This window comes from Pecten maximus, chromosome 7 (genome assembly GCF_902652985.1).
Source record: "Pecten maximus chromosome 7, xPecMax1.1, whole genome shotgun sequence".
In the NCBI taxonomy this organism is placed as follows: Eukaryota; Metazoa; Mollusca; class Bivalvia; order Pectinida; family Pectinidae; genus Pecten; species Pecten maximus.
Window position 1 is genome coordinate 23,390,361 of NC_047021.1, and position 16,579 is coordinate 23,406,939.

Consider the following 16,579-nt stretch of genomic DNA (forward strand, 5'->3'; position numbering starts at 1 on the left):
GTGTATTATGTACATGTTCTCTGAATAAACACACGCTAAATTTAAACTGATAAACCTGGCAATTACTGTTGAGGCAGAATACAAAAAAATGATGTTTCACAATTGTTTGTATTCTATGTCAGATATCATGTAAGTTACAATTTTAGTTTATTATTTATCTGTTGTTGTACGATAGTAAACATGTAATATATATATAAAAGAAAACATATATTAATGTTATTACTTTTCATCTTTGAATTTTAACATTTTTATTAGCTGTAATTTGAGTTAATATGAAGGTGTTATTCTCCAGACCTGTCATCATGTTGCCCTGGGCCATATGTAAATAACATGTACGTTGTATGTAGGTGCAATTAAATTAATACTGTCAGATTTTTTGGGAAAGTAAAAGCAAAATTCATCATTCTATGACAATATAATGAATGTACATTTGAAAACAAATTTAATCTGTATGGTTTTCTTCTTCAAAACAAATTTTCAGTGGAATATAAACGATGCGTTCAGGCTGTTACCTGTATCGATAGATTACATTGTTGTCACAACTTAATGTAGCATGATATTTTACTTCGGATTTCCGTATGTGGTTATTACACAGAATCGGCACGCTAACAGGATGTATACAATTCTCTTTGACGTACGTGTACTGTGTCTCGTGATAAGTAGGGCTAATGTCAGATGCTCCTTTTTGTGGGACGTTACTTATGCGTGTGACACCCACGCCATCAACATTTCAGAAAATATGTTAATGTGTTCTAATATAAACTCTTGTTACTCTATACATGTACATTAATCATGCTGTTAAGAGCTTTGAATGATATGCATGAAGCACATACAAAAGAATTTTTTTTTTTTTTGTCATTTTTATATTGAGGTTTTTGATATAACTTGATTTTTTAATATATTTTTTGTAATGTTTTTCCCTGATTAATTTATCTCAGGTTTTCTTGAATGACAATCCTGGAGTGTGGAGATAGTATTGCTAAATACAAGACAAAAAGAAAGTGCAAGTCTGGGGATAGTATGAATACAGTACTTCACACTGCAATAAATTAAACCTGGCCAAACCTGATCCCACATATAGACCCTGTCCATGCATGCTTAGCTTTGGGTTTTATTTTAATATCTGTATCCTGTTTGAACTAGATCCTGTATGTTATTAGGGATATTGGGGTCAAGCAATGTTATTAGTAATTGTTAACTTCAATTTATTCAGTCTTGTCTGCTTACCTTGGTGTGATTTGTCTTTAAAAAATAAATGTTTTTGTAAATAGTGAAACACGCTGATCTTTCTTTTACATAGATATGCGTCCTTTTTGGTTTGACTAACTATAAAGTTGGGGGGGGGGGGGGGATTTACAAATCAGTTTGATCCGTCTGTCCGGATTCACTTTCTGCACAATATCTTATCTTTTGAAGGAATGATTGGATTTGGTGAAACTTGCTCGGTAGACTTATTACTTAAATCCCTTGCTCAAGTTTTTGATATAACTTGATTTTTTAATATATTTTTTGTAATGTTTTTCCCTGATTAATTTATCTCAGGTTTTCTTGAATGACAATCCTGGAGTGTGGAGATAGTATTGCTAAATACAAGACAAAAAGAAAGTGCAAGTCTGGGGATAGTATGAATACAGTACTTCACACTGCAATAAATTAAACCTGGCCAAACCTGATCCCACATATAGACCCTGTCCATGCTTAGCTTTGGGTTTTATTTTAATATCTGTATCCTGTTTGAACTAGATCCTGTATGTTATTAGGGATATTGGGGTCAAGCAATGTTATTAGTAATTGTTAACTTCAATTTATTCAGTCTTGTCTGCTTACCTTGGTGTGATTTGTCTTTAAAAAATAAATGTTTTTGTAAATAGTGAAACACGCTGATCTTTCTTTTACATAGATATGCGTCCTTTTTGGTTTGACTAACTATAAAGTTGGGGGGGGGGGGGGGGGGGGGGGGGATTTACAAATCAGTTTGATCCGTCTGTCCGGATTCACTTTCTGCACAATATCTTATCTTTTGAAGGAATGATTGGATTTGGTGAAACTTGCTCGGTAGACTTATTACTTAAATCCCTTGCTCAAGTTTGATTATCAGCATATCCTGCTCATATTTAATGAGGCTGCTGTGATCTGATTGGCTGATAGCTTTCGCACAATATCTTTTGAAGGAATGATCGGATTTTGATGAAACCTGCTTGGTAGATTTATTACCTAAACCCCTTGCTCAAGTTTGATTATCGGCATATTCTGCTCATATTTAATGAGGCTGCTGTGACCTGATTTGCTAATTAATTGCTTTCTGCACGATATCTTTTGAAGGAATGATTGGATTTTGATGAAACCTGTTTGGTAGACTTACTAATTATGTTGATTACTTTCACCGGAACCTTGATGTCTGAACACAAATACATGTAATAATTCTAAATGCTATGTCATGTAGTGTTTTATGTTTTTATGCATGTTGCCCACTTGATTTCATGTAATACAATATTTGCATGAGTGGGGGATCTTGACAACCATATCCTTGTTTAGGATACAAATATTTGCATGAGTGGGGGATCTTGACAACCATATCCTTGTTTAGGATACAAACTTTTTATCTACCCATACTTAGTGTCGAAAAGCTTTGATAGTTACAGCATATTTCAATATCGGCTATATGTGAAATAAATATCACAGCCTTGTTTTGTGGCATAAAGGTATTTAATTTTGTATTTTTAGAATATTTTCTTTTTCAGAAATGAATTGTCATACTGAATTTAATCTGCTTCTTTTAAATTTCATCACCATGATATTCTGTTCAAGGTTCTCATTTGGGTGCTCAAGTTACTATTTGTTCATGTACATTGCATGTGTATCTAGACTATCCAAGGTATGAGTTAAGATGTGTACAGGTAGGCCATTGAGACTATCCAAGGTATGAGTTGTATACAGGTAGGGCATTGTAAGGCTATCCAAGGTATGAGTTAAGATGTGTACAGGTAGAGGTCATTGAGACTATCTGAGGTCTGAGTTAAGATGTGTACAGGTAGGCCATTGTAAGGCTATCCAATGTTTTAGTTAAGATGTGTACAGGTAGGCCATTTAGACTATCCAAGGTATGAGTTAAGATGTATACAGGTAGAGGCCATTGAGACTATCCAAGGTATGAGTTAAGATGTATACAGGTAGGGCATTGTGACTATCCAAGGTATGAGTTAAGATGTATACAGGTAGAGGCCATTGAGACTATCCAAGGTATGAGTTAAGATGTATACAGGTAGAGGCCATTGTGACTATCCAAGGTATGAGTTAAGATGTGTACAGGTAGAGGTCATTGAGACTATCCAAGGTATGAGTTGTATACAGGTAGGCCATTGAGACTATCCAAGGTATGAGTTGTATACAGGTAGAGGCCATTGAGACTATCCAAGGTATGAGTTGTATACAGGTAGGGCATTGTAAGGCTATCCAAGGTATGAGTTAAGATGTATACAGGTAGAGGCCATTGAGACTATCCAAGGTATGAGTTGTATACAGGTAGAGGCCATTGAGACTATCCAAGGTATGAGTTGTATACAGGTAGAGGCCATTAAGACTATCCAAGGTATGAGTTGTATACAGGTAGAGGCCATTGAGACTATCCAAGGTATGAGTTGTATACAGGTAGAGGCCATTGAGACTATCCAAGGTATGAGTTGTATACAGGTAGGCCATTGAGACTGTCCAAGGTATGAGTTGTATACAGGTAGGGCATTGTAAGGCTATCCAAGGTATGAGTTGTATACAGGTAGAGGCCCTTGAGACTATCAAAGGTATGAGTTGTATACAGGTAGGCCATTTAGACTATCCAAGGTATGAGTTGTATACAGGTAGAGGCCATTGAGACTATCCAAGGTATGAGTTGTATACAGGTAGAGGCCATTGAGACTATCCAAGGTATGAGTTAAGATGTGTACAGGTAGGCCATTGAGACTGTCCAAGGTATGAGTTGTATACAGGTAGGTCATTGTGAGACTATCCAAGGTATGAGTTGTATACAGGTAGGGCATTGTAAGGCTATCCAAGGTATGAGTTAAGATGTATACAGGTAGAGGCCATTGAGACTATCCAAGGTATGAGTTGTATACAGGTAGAGGCCATTGAGACTATCCAAGGTATGAGTTGTATACAGGTAGGCCATTGGGACTATCCAAGGTATGAGTTGTATACAGGTAGAGGCCATTGAGACTATCCAAGGTATGAGTTGTATACAGGTAGAGGCCATTGAGACTATCCAAGGTATGAGTTGTATACAGGTAGGCCATTGAGACTATCCAAGGTATGAGTTGTATACAGGTAGAGGCCATTGAGACTATCCAAGGTATGAGTTGTATACAGGTAGAGGCCATTGAGACTATCCAAGGTATGAGTTAAGATGTATACAGGTAGAGGCCATTGAGACTATCCAAGGTATGAGTTAAGATGTGTACAGGTAGGTCATTGTGAGACTATCCAAGGTATGAGTTAAGATGTATACAGGTAGAGGCCATTGAGACTATCCAAGGTATGAGTTAAGATGTATACAGGTAGGCCATTGAGACTGTCCAAGGTATGAGTTAAGATGTGTACAGGTAGGCCATTGAGACTATCCAAGGTATGAGTTGTATACAGGTAGGGCATTGTAAGGCTATCCAAGGTATGAGTTAAGATGTATACAGGTAGAGGCCATTGAGACTATCCAAGGTATGAGTTGTATACAGGTAGGGCATTGTGAGACTATCCAAGGTATGAGTTAAGATGTGTACAGGTAGGTCATTGTGAGACTATCCAAGGTATGAGTTAAGATGTGTACAGGTAGGTCATTGTGAGACTATCCAAGGTATGAGTTAAGATGTATACAGGTAGAGGTCATTGTGAGACTATCCAAGGTATGAGTTAAGATGTTTACAGGTAGAGGTCATTGTGAGACTATCCAAGGTATGAGTTAAGATGTGTACAGGTAGGTCATTGTGAGACTATCCAAGGTATGAGTTAAGATGTTTACAGGTAGGCCATGATTGTAAGGCTATCCAAGGTATGAGTTGTCAGTATATTAATTCACACAAATTTTTTTATATATTGACGAAATTGCAAAAAATGGTCTTGTAAAAATGTAAGATGTGCTTATTTAATGTTTTAACCCTTTCCCCTTTAACATTTTTAACATGCAATAATACTACTTCTAGTTATAAAGATATTGTAGGTTAGACTTCTCAGACATGTCGTGCCCTCGGCTATGGCATAGGTTAGACTTCTTAGACATGTTGTGCTCTCGGCTATGGCAAGATTTGACGAGAGTTGTTGCTATGATTGGCTTAAGCCGTCAATCATGACCAGGTCAAGAGTGGGCGTGTCCTCCGCTCTAGTCTCTTGTCATCTTGTACATCTCACTTCCTGATTTACCCCTTGTCGGCCACTTGTTATCCAGCTTATTACACAGTAAAAGAAAGGTCAGCTGACCTAGGATCAATACTCTTTTCATAGTTTGCTGTGAAAGTAAGTAGTTTTACAAGTTCTCCATAATGCTCGGTTTATATCTAAAATCAGTCTTCCGGACAGATTGTCACGATTTCTTATCAGGTGATCATGATCACGAACTGTTCACATCTAAGGTTTGTGTAAAGTACAGGAATAATCTGAGTCATAACAGTTTAAAGTTAAGATTCATCAGTTCCCTAGCAGTTATACCTTTAATTTTCATTTTGTGTATATTAAAATAAGTGGATTCTCATGAAACTCCCGATTTATTTTATTGATGAGTAATTTTTGAGAGAAAAAAATCTCAATTTATTAGGTTTGGCAGCAATATAATATTTATGTTTGATACAAGGTAAACTGGATTGGAAATTGATATTTATATTTGTACTGGACAGCTGGCCAAGGTAAACTATTGCCACCATGATGAAAATCCAAAAGTCAGCAAATTTTTTCTAATTTTTGTAAGTCATACTTTGTAAGAACATTAATTTTAAAGTTTGAATAAGACCACTTTACTTCATATGATCAATGATATGTATAATACAGCTGATTCTTGTCAGAGGAAGTATAAAGTAAACACAAACACATGCTTTTGTAGCTAGCCTGTAGAAATCTGAAGTATTGTGTAATACTTCAGACAAGGTTCACAATTTAGGACATCCTATGAAAAGTCAACAGAACGCTTTTGTAGCCTGTAGAAATCTAAGGTATTGTGTAATACTTCAGACAAGGTTCACAATTTATACTTCGGACATCCTATGAAAAGTCAACAGAAACTATAGAACAGGTAATTTTATACAGGGTACTACTATATTACATACACTTAAGTACATAGTACTATTTTTGAATAAGCTCGTATTATGGTATGGCATTGTCTGTCCAGCAAAAAACTTTTATTTGTCCGGTGAACATTTTTTGACTGATCCCTTTTGAAACTGGGTATATTTTACATTATAATAATGATGTGTTCCCGTGAAAAGAATTTAAATTTATTGTTGTAAAGTTATTGCTAAGTTTATTTCTGTATTTGAAGTTTGTGTCTGAAGATCATCTACAGTTTTTAAAACTTGGTAGGATTTATAATTATGATATATGTTGTTGTTTATTTGTTACTTCCCCTCCTAAATCAACCTCTAAAGAGAGCTTGTGTTGTTTGTTAACCATGTACATGTAAACGAGGATAAATAAAGGTTATTTTCATTTCATTTTTTTCTTCATAAGTCATTATATGTTGTGTTTGCTTGATAAGAACTTTGATACAATTATATTTACAAAATGGGAATGCCCTTTGATCATTTCAATATCTTGTTTTTGTGATCTAGGGATCTCTGACAACATTGATCGGTGTATATTGTTGCACCCTGCCACGTTACTCTTGTTCACATTTCTTCCTGGAACTTTGTCACACTTTAGCAAGAAAATCATTGTGAGTTAGCAATTCAGGGTACTAGGTCAGTGTCAATTTGTCAGGGTCATCATTACTGTTTATAGAAATTATCATGTCCTTGTTCTTGCTCAAGTCAAGATTTGATACAATGACTTATATTTTGAACTGTCCAGTTTAAAGAGATTTTTCAGCATTTGTCTTATTGTTATGGTACAGTAAATATATTTTTCAGCTTTTGTCTTATTGTTATGGTACAGTAAATATATTTTTCAGCTTTTGTTTTATTGTTATGGTACAGTAAATATATTTTTCAGCTTTTGTCTTATTGTTATGGTACAGTAAATATATTTTTCAGCTTTTGTCTTATTGTTATGGTACAGTAAATATATTTTTCAGCTTTTGTCTTATTGTTATGGTACAGTAAATATATTTTTCAGCTTTTGTCTTATTGTTATGGTACAGTAAATATATTTTTCAGCATTTGTCTTATTGTTATGGTACAGTGAAACCAACTCCTCATCCTGGTAAATTCTGTTGAAATGTCCATTGGTTCTCGATGAATTGTAAATTTACTGTAGGGTAAAAGCTACAGGGTATATGTTTAGTCTGCTAAATAAACCAAAAACGTCTAAACTATTGACGCATTAATTGTATGAGATTATCCTAAAGTTATTTTTTTAATTTTATATTGCATATATTTTACCCAAACTTCAATCACAGAACATACCTTTTTGTATGCAATCACAGAACATACCTTTTTGTATGCGTCTCCGTGTATCAAAGTTAGATACACCGGACTTACAAGTTCCCACTTAAACAGCCTTTTGTGCCTGACTGATTTCAATATTATACATTTTGTAGCTTGATCTTTTTAGTGTATTTGCTACACTAATTTCGTGATATGTCAGAATATTTATAGACGAAAACACTTAAGTCGTTATAGTTATAAATTTTTTAAAAAGTATCCAGAATAAAGTGAGTATTTTGATTTAGACCTTTTAAATTTATGATAGATCTTACGATATAAAAATTTACAAATAATGACAGGATGTTTAATAAATTTTATTTCTTGTATGACTGCTTTAGTAATCATATTGGATTGAAACTCCTTTGGTATACAGATTTTGTTAACATCTTAATTGAATTGGAGAGATAATATTTGTGTAATGTAAAACGAAAGGTAGAACCATTTGAATGTACTTGTTCACTTTTATACTGTTGTCATTATCCAAATAACGGTTGCCATATAAAGGTATTACATATACAGATGTGTGTTGTGGTGTGAATGAGGTCACCGACTTTTATTTCACAGGGATTGTCTGTTTTAAAGACCAAATAAGTGCAAATTTATGTAAATGTTATTTTTTTTCAATGTGAAAAATCATACCTTGATGAAATTTGAAGAATACGGTACTGCATCATCCACAATACAGTATTTAGGACACTGACCACAAACCTCTAGGTCAGTAAAATTCCTGAAAGTAATGGTTAAGGCTACCATGAATTGCAATATTTTGTGGATTTTTTGTCGAAAAAGGGTGGTTTTATTTTGGTGTACATATATATGGTGATTTTATGACACCTGTGGCAACTAATATAATGTATTGCATATCTCAAATACATCATCATTTTCATCTTTTTTTGTTTTCTTTGAAAACTCTTCCATATACCGTATTTGACCTAATAAGGGCGCCTGCCCTAATAAGGGCGCCCCTACCTTTTTTCAAGGAAATAAATCTTTGACTGAGTGTCAAAATGGTGTTCAAAAGTAATAATTTATGAGAAATATTTTACTACTTTATGTGTTCAATTTTCTTCAGCAAATTAAGTAACTGGAACACATGTTTTCGCCACATTTTGTGTATTCCTACAGGCTATAGATGACATGTCAGTGCAAAGAGCACCCAAAACTAAACACACATACAAATAATAACTTACCATCTTTATTTGAAGATAAAATAAAGACTTCATTCTTGTTGATAAATAACTTTTGTTCAGAACAGAAAGCTAGTAAAAGACATTGTAAATCAATTATAGGTCAAAGAAAACGATGTCTGATATGATCTGGGAAATTACCTGTTTCTATAAATAGAACACAAAAGAGTTCCATTTAACATAAATGGTGGAACACACGTTCTTTGGTCTAAAGATCAGCTGGCATGGTTTACAAGTTTACAGGAATATTCAAGTGTTGTTTAAGCTTAATATATGATAATGAATAGATATCTTCATCTGGAATAATTTTATGACTGAATATTTTACCGTTTCCACAACCTTGGGTATTCTGCTATAAGGTATAGTCTGTTTCATAAAACTTCAGAATAACTAATCTTAATAAGGGCGCCCCCACTGTCAATTACTCGCGCCCTGCGCCCTTATTAGGTCAAATACGGTACATATTTCAATTTTGAATTCCTCACATTGGTAGCTTTGAGATAAATTTCATCTGAACAGTTCAGAATTGTTACATCGCATACTGCAGTATTCAGTTGTAAAATGTGGCATTTGCATTTGAAATCATGGCAGTTCACGCAGACATTGAGATTTAACAAGATATACAGATACAATTGACAAACACCTTTACTATAAAACATAAATAAGTATTTAATTATCACACATCTATCCATATATATATACATATAGTCATTTTGATATAACCAGTACAAGTGTTAGTGCATGGCCTAATTAAGTTTGGTGGTTGTGACTGATAAAACAAGGAGTTGATAGATAACATTCTACCCGAGCAACATTATGAACAGAGCCAACAACATAGATTAGTTGAAACCAAAATATAACAACAGCCAAAATATTTCAATTTATTACACCATATTGTATTGTTTTATGGCCTACCACAAATTGAGTCATATAGGGCTGATTATAAAGGCACTGTGTATAACCTTGATATGTATTATGTTATTGATGAATAGTGTTTTAATACGTCATGAAAATCTGTTGATATTTAGAGACATGAAAAGCTGATTAGGAACATGTTGATCCAGAAAAACACTGTTCACCATTGATTTCTTTTAGCCAGATATTACATTTCTGCAGGATTGATTTGTAGGACATCTGCGCCCCTGTTTACAGTAACTGCAGACCAACTCAGGAGCTGCTGTTAACGTTTGTCTTTAAACACCAGCTAGTTTTTCTGTAAACATTCTACAGATTAATCTGAATATTCTTTAGCACCAGTATTATACATATCATCCAGAGTTTGGATGGCTGTAAGCATCAGAATTTTATATTTCTAACTTTTGTGTTTTGTAGGAGTGAGTCGCTCTCAGTGTAGGGCACACACAGGGAAGAGGACTTCTCACAGGTACGTATCCTAATGTTTTATTGGCCGTAAGTCATGGACAATACCTGAAACATGGTCATTAACCTGATATATTGCCATTTCTTTCATCCTCAATAATCATCAGTCAGTTGCTTTTTACCATTAAAGTTTACACATGATGACATATTCTATCTATAAAGTATTGGAGGATCGCTCTCAAATGAAGAGAGGGTCATGCTTATTTGTCAAAGATTCACATAATTTTTATGAACATTTTATTTGAGATGTATGTGATCTATTTCCAGTGGGGTACATGTATTCAACCTAAGACTTTTGAATTCCAATAAGTAAAGAACTACCGCAAGACCAAAGTAAGTACCAATAGGCTTGTTTTTACACTATGTACCAGACAGCTTCCAATGGAAAACTTTTAACATGTATTTTATATAAATGTTCTTAAGTATTGGAATATAAATATGATTGTGTGAAGTTTTGAGGGATGTCTGTAGTGTTTTGTGAAGTTGTTAGGCATATTTAATTTTCACTCTTTGTAGATATTTTTCAAAGAAACACATTTAAATGCATGGGATCTACTTCACAAAATCATGGTCTGCTTTAATAGATATAATGTGTAATGCAAAACATGAAACTTTCTTTCACCTTGAATATTGCGCAAGAAATATGTTTTTTTGTATGTTGAAAATTACAAGGTAATTATTATCGATGAATTGACGGAAAACAACCATCTGTATTTCCTAAGTTACAATAGGCCAGTTTCACAATCGCTGCTGTATCAAAGTCAAAACGAGGCTGGAGGTGTAAGACTTACTTCCTGTTTCTGTCACAACATCGTAAACATGGCAAGTAACCAGAACGTGCTGACAGCTATTATGACAATTGTCATGTGTTAAACTTAAGATATTTTAAGGAAGAAATGTGAAGTGTCATAGATAACAAGGTACTGCCTGTGTGATGCAACTTCGCTAGCCAAGGGTGTTCAATATGATACTCTCCAGGAGAGTATCGTATTGAACACCCTTGGCTAGCGAAGTTGGGAATCATGATGTGGTTTATCAAGAAACATGACAGACATCATGGATTAATTGATCTCAGAATTAAAGTTAATCTTAGTATGCCAATTCAAGTGAGGTTTAAAAACATAATTCTTCACTTTTCATCACAACTTTGACACAACCACAGCCTTTTAAAGTGGATTAAATTCCTTAAAATGACATAGGATAATCACCAGTAAAACATTCAGGAATGCAATTTAAAAAAAAAAAAAAAAAAAATGTCTTATTATTTCCTGCCATTTAATATACTACTTGCTTTTCTCTTGTATTTCATTCCCTCATGAACAGCACCATTTAAATAAACAACATACAAAAGAGGTAGGAAAACTAGGATTTGATCTGATACAAGTTTTCTGACCTCAGTTATTTTTTTGATATCATTTTAATGAAAATGTGAATAAACATTAAAACATCATGGCCAGGTGTTTGTCGCCAGTTATTAGTAACTACTAGACCGTGTAGCATCAAAACACTGCTTAGAATGATGATGGCATCAAAAGTTTCAACAACACTTGTCACTTGATTTTAATTTATTGTTTTCCTGGCATAGATGTGGCCATTGCATTCGCATAAACATAGGCCCTGGGGTAGGGCTACTGGTAGTCCTTGGTTAATATGGAGGCCCCAGGGGATGGGATATTGGTCATGTGACTGCTCAGGTCTCCTGATACCTGATCAGGTGGGGCTCATAACGTCAATCATCACGTGCCGTACACTGATAGGTCCTGTCAATTTACCTGTAGAAATAAAACTGTTGGTTGTTAGTTGTCACTTCTATAGGTATATGGTAGACAAGCCATGATCAGGGATTACATATAGATCAGTGTGTTATTAAATACAGTGACATCATGTTCACCAAGTGTGTGTAAGTATTTCCCTGTATGATAGAACACAAAAGGTACAAGCAGTGTTGATTATCTAACAAATCTTTTTGTGTAGGATACTTAAAGTTGGTTATTTGGACTCTTTGTTGACATATGATGGTACATCGTACTTATTGAAATGATCATTTCATAACCTCTATCAATACTTGTGTATAGCCATTGGAGCAATCTGTAAGCTTCATGTTCTCATAATTTAAGATTTGATTAATTACCAGATCTAACATCAGGAAGTTATTTAAGTATTTCCGCCTAGCTGTTCTTTTAGACAAAGAACTATATATTGTTATACATTATTCTAGACTAGATAATATCAAGTCATATTAGTATTGTATAGTATATGTCATACACTATTTGATGAGTATAAAATGCATTTGAATAGGGGTTTGATTGTAAAAGGAGTTTGAGTGTAAGAATTGAATTGCCATAAACCTAGCTCGTCCATAAATTACTGCATGTATAGAAACTGGCAACACAGCTGGTGCAATTACATGTTGTTTTATGAGTAAATTTACAACATACGTTTATGTTTCCTACAATAATCTGGCTCTTTTGAATTCAACTTATACATTCTCCTTTATTAAACAGTTGATTTGTATAGATTATTATAATTGAACATACTACAAGAAATAGTTTCATTCTTAATTTGTTTTAACTATAATAAAGGATAACATTTTGTTTTCCTTGCTCTGACACATTCTGTTCTAGAATCCCTATTTGGGTGGTCAGATCTAAAGATCAGTTATCACAAAGCTGTGATATACCATGTATATATGGGGGAGATGAGCAGATCAAAGGCTAGTGATAGGGGAATATGGGAGATTGGTCAGAAGTGTTGGGGAAGCACAGAGAACATGATGTAAATATTTCATGTAAACTGTTTATACGATAATTATTTAGTGCAGATATTAATTATTTATTGCAGATATAGATACGTAATTCTTTATCAAATCAGTGGTATTACCATGGATAATCTGTATGATCAGGTACAGTGAACGAGTGGCAGAGTTGACCTTAAGATTCTTAGATTCATGATAAGATTGGTTTTGGAGAGGATTTACCAAAGGGTTTTCTGTCTCTATGGTTACCTAGTCATACACACTGTATCTTGATTGTTTGTTCATGAGTAATTAATTAAGATGTGGTGTTAAAAAACCTGATCTAGTAAAACTGTGACTTACCTACTGCCGTTGGTAGATTTACCCAAGGTAGGCCTTAATGAAATTGACCTCCAGTCTACCTGACATAGTAAATGGGTGCCTGTTTGAGGTCAAAGTCTTAATCAATCAAAGATCTTGTCCCCAGAACAGCTTTATTGTTACAAATGCATAACTTCATTGTAATGTGTGCTTAGAGTAAATTTTTGATGTTCCATAGTCAATGTTGTTTAAATCCAGCTGAAGAAAAGCTGATTATAATAAGAGCATTCATTTTCTTTTCATCAGAGAAAAATAAAGTCATTGATATAAGATATACTAGTATGTAGTTAAATTCTGATGGTGTTTGAATAAATGTCTAGCAAAATAGAGTACAGCATTATCTAAAATTATCAGAATAAGATTTTGGAAAAAAATCATGTATTCAGAAATGGAAATGACTACAGTCAAACCTGTCTATAAAGACTGCCCAATAGGAGTCAGAAAAACAGTCACTATAGACAGGTTGCCTTTATAGACAGCTCAACATTATTGCACTAACCAGTTTACATGAAACTGCCACAAATAACTTATCATTGAACAAGGGATTTAGTAGACCAGTCAGTTTAACATTTTCAGAAGTCAAATCAATGCATACATTTATATCTATATTTTTTTAAATATAAATCTGAAGGGTAAAATATTTATTAAAAAGACTTTTCCGTTAAAAACCTAAGAATAAAATATGATTGTGGAGTCCAAGACAAAAAACATAACTCAAAATGGTCAAATTATTTTTTTTTGTTCTGAAATATTACTTAATTTATTAATCAAATTATCTCCCATTCTTGGTGGTAGGGGTCTTTTGTTTATATAATCAGGCCAGGGTTGTGGTGGTGCTTTGTTTATATAATCAGGCCAGGGTCGATGTGTCTGAATTTTCTGGGGATTTTATGAGGGATGACAGAAATCAGTCGCTTTAGAAAATAAATGAGCGACCGCCGTTCCAAAATCACCAGTCGTTAGTCACATTAGACAGGTAGTCGCAATACAGAGGGTCGTTATATAGTAAAATCTCACGGGGAATCTTAAAATCGGTCGTTATATACAGGCGGTCATTAGAGCAGGTTTGACTGTACTTTCAGCAGTGAAAACATTTTTATTAACACAGAAATCTGGATACCTCGTATAGCCTGTAAATGAGTTTATGTCTAATCTTGTCCATTTGTTTTTTTTTTATGATTTTTTTTTTCAAGTTTATAACAATGCAAATATATCATACATAAACAATTTTGTCCATTTTTAATAGAAAGAGGAAGTGTTCTGTTAAAAACAAATCGCATACTGACTTCTGTACACAGAAAAAGAAGAGAGAAAAAAAGAAGTTCCTGGAGTGTGTGGCTACACAGTAGTGCTTTAATCTACAAGTATCTCAGTGTATTATTTATGACTGCCTGATCAGTTTTTCACTGTCTAAATATAGTACATTTTGGACATCTGCATGTATGAAGTGTTATATTTATTTGCCAAAACACGATCTTGCGAATTTCAAGCTATAGGTAGGTGATTATAAGAGGCAGATTGGAAACATGTTATATTTCACAAATTAGATAACATGCTTTAGTACATCAGGTAAATAATAAATGTGTTGATATCATTTTGGCAGTTTTGATAAGAGATACTGATATCAATGTACACTGTCTGATATAACATTTACAATGTTTTAATTGAAATGGGAGTTACTTATAAAACTATATTTTGTTCTCAAAAAATCAGAAACAAAAGAATTTATGAGAGCTCCAAAATATTGGAGATACGGGTGCCCCTACACACATGTAGGAATACTCGGTCTTCCTATCTACAGATTTTGTTTCTAGATGATAACTTTAATATCAATTGACTGATTTAGATGTAAAGATGTTCAGTTCACAAAAATGCACGCTGAGGTAAAAAATCAATACAAAAGTCAAGAACATAAGATCCAAAGGCCAAGATCTAAGTTTGTAAATTTTCACTGATGAACATCTTGTTATGACATGATGGAGCAAAGTTGGTTTGAGCTAAACAAGAAGCGGTGGCCGAGTGGTTAAGGTGTACCGACACTTTAACACTAGCCCTCCACCACTGAGTTGCGAGTTCGAAACCTACGTGGGGCAGTTGCCAGGTACTGACCGTAGGAGTTCGAAACCTACGTGGGGCAGTTGCCAGGTACTGACCGTAGGCCGGTGGTTTTTCTCCGGGTACTCCGGCTTTCCTCCATCTCCAAAACCTGGCACGTCCTTAAATGACCCTGGCTGTTAATAGGACGTTAAACAAAAACAAACAAACAAACAAGTTTAACAAGAAGTCAACTGTCCAAATGTCAAGGTCATTGGGGCAGAGGTCAAGTTCACTGGGTGACGGCTTAAGTTCAGATTTTATTAGCTTTTCTCTAATGAATATTTGTTATGATGTTATGAAGTTGGTTGGAATTTAACAGAGTAATGGTCAGGGTATGTTGTTATGGCATTATAAGCAGAGTTGGCCAGAATTAAACAAGAAGTCAGCTGACCAAAGGTCAAGGTCTCGGGATTAAAAGACAGTGTCTTATTCTGTATTTTTTCACTAAAATAACATTTTGTGATGACATAACAAATGAAAATTAGTTGGAATTGTATAAACAATGAGGCAACTGACCAAATGTCGAGATCATTTTGATCCAATGATCAAGCCAATGTGGATCTCTGACTATGACCCTAGTTTTTAGTAGGAGAGGTACTTACAGATTGAATAAAACAATTCAAAGCTAACAAATAAGTATTATACAAGTATTTTGAGGTGAATGGAAACAAAAGGTCACATCATACCGTAGTACATGTATGATGTATATTTTGCTTCCTTGCAAATATTTTTGAATGAAGTTCAAATGTCAACCTCAGCAATATAGGCAGATGACTTCTTGAAGATCATATATTACCACATGACAGGGCCTTTGCTTATAATTACCTGTCAGTGTTCTAGTGTTTTTCATAACTCAAAAAGTTATTTGAAATAAAATTAAAATACTCCTTTTAAGTATCTATGTAGGGCCTTTTTTGTGGTACGGTAGGTTTATCATCATTATCCAGTTAATGTCCAACTGTTTTGATTGAGTTTTAGCCATTTTGTAGGCATATTGACAAACTTCCCAACAGCCCTTCACATCAGGATCTTCCTGAGAAACCTCATGTATCACACTGAATTCAATGATTAAAGCAGAGTAAATCCCTCGATTTAATTTATAATTACTAGAGAAATATTACAGGAGTTTATGATAATGCATACATACCAGCCTCCTGTTGTCAGATCAATACTAACCACCTGTG

General features: G+C 34.3%; 1 protein-coding gene across 4 annotated transcripts in view; it reads left to right on the forward strand.

Annotated features, from left to right (window-relative positions):
• The window catches only part of LOC117330291 (5-aminolevulinate synthase, erythroid-specific, mitochondrial-like), a 45,381-nt gene that overhangs the window by 12,753 nt on the left and 16,049 nt on the right, over positions 1–16,579 (forward strand). For 2 of the 4 annotated variants that reach the window (XM_033888469.1, XM_033888472.1), the window contains exons 2-3: positions 10,136–10,187; positions 10,451–10,516. The gene's annotated coding sequence lies outside the window, so the exon portion shown is untranslated. Of the gene's footprint in view, positions 1–5,333; positions 5,500–6,170; positions 6,269–10,135; positions 10,188–10,450; positions 10,517–16,579 lie in introns of those variants that run through there. The other 2 variants (XM_033888470.1, XM_033888471.1) reach the window with 2 other exon arrangements.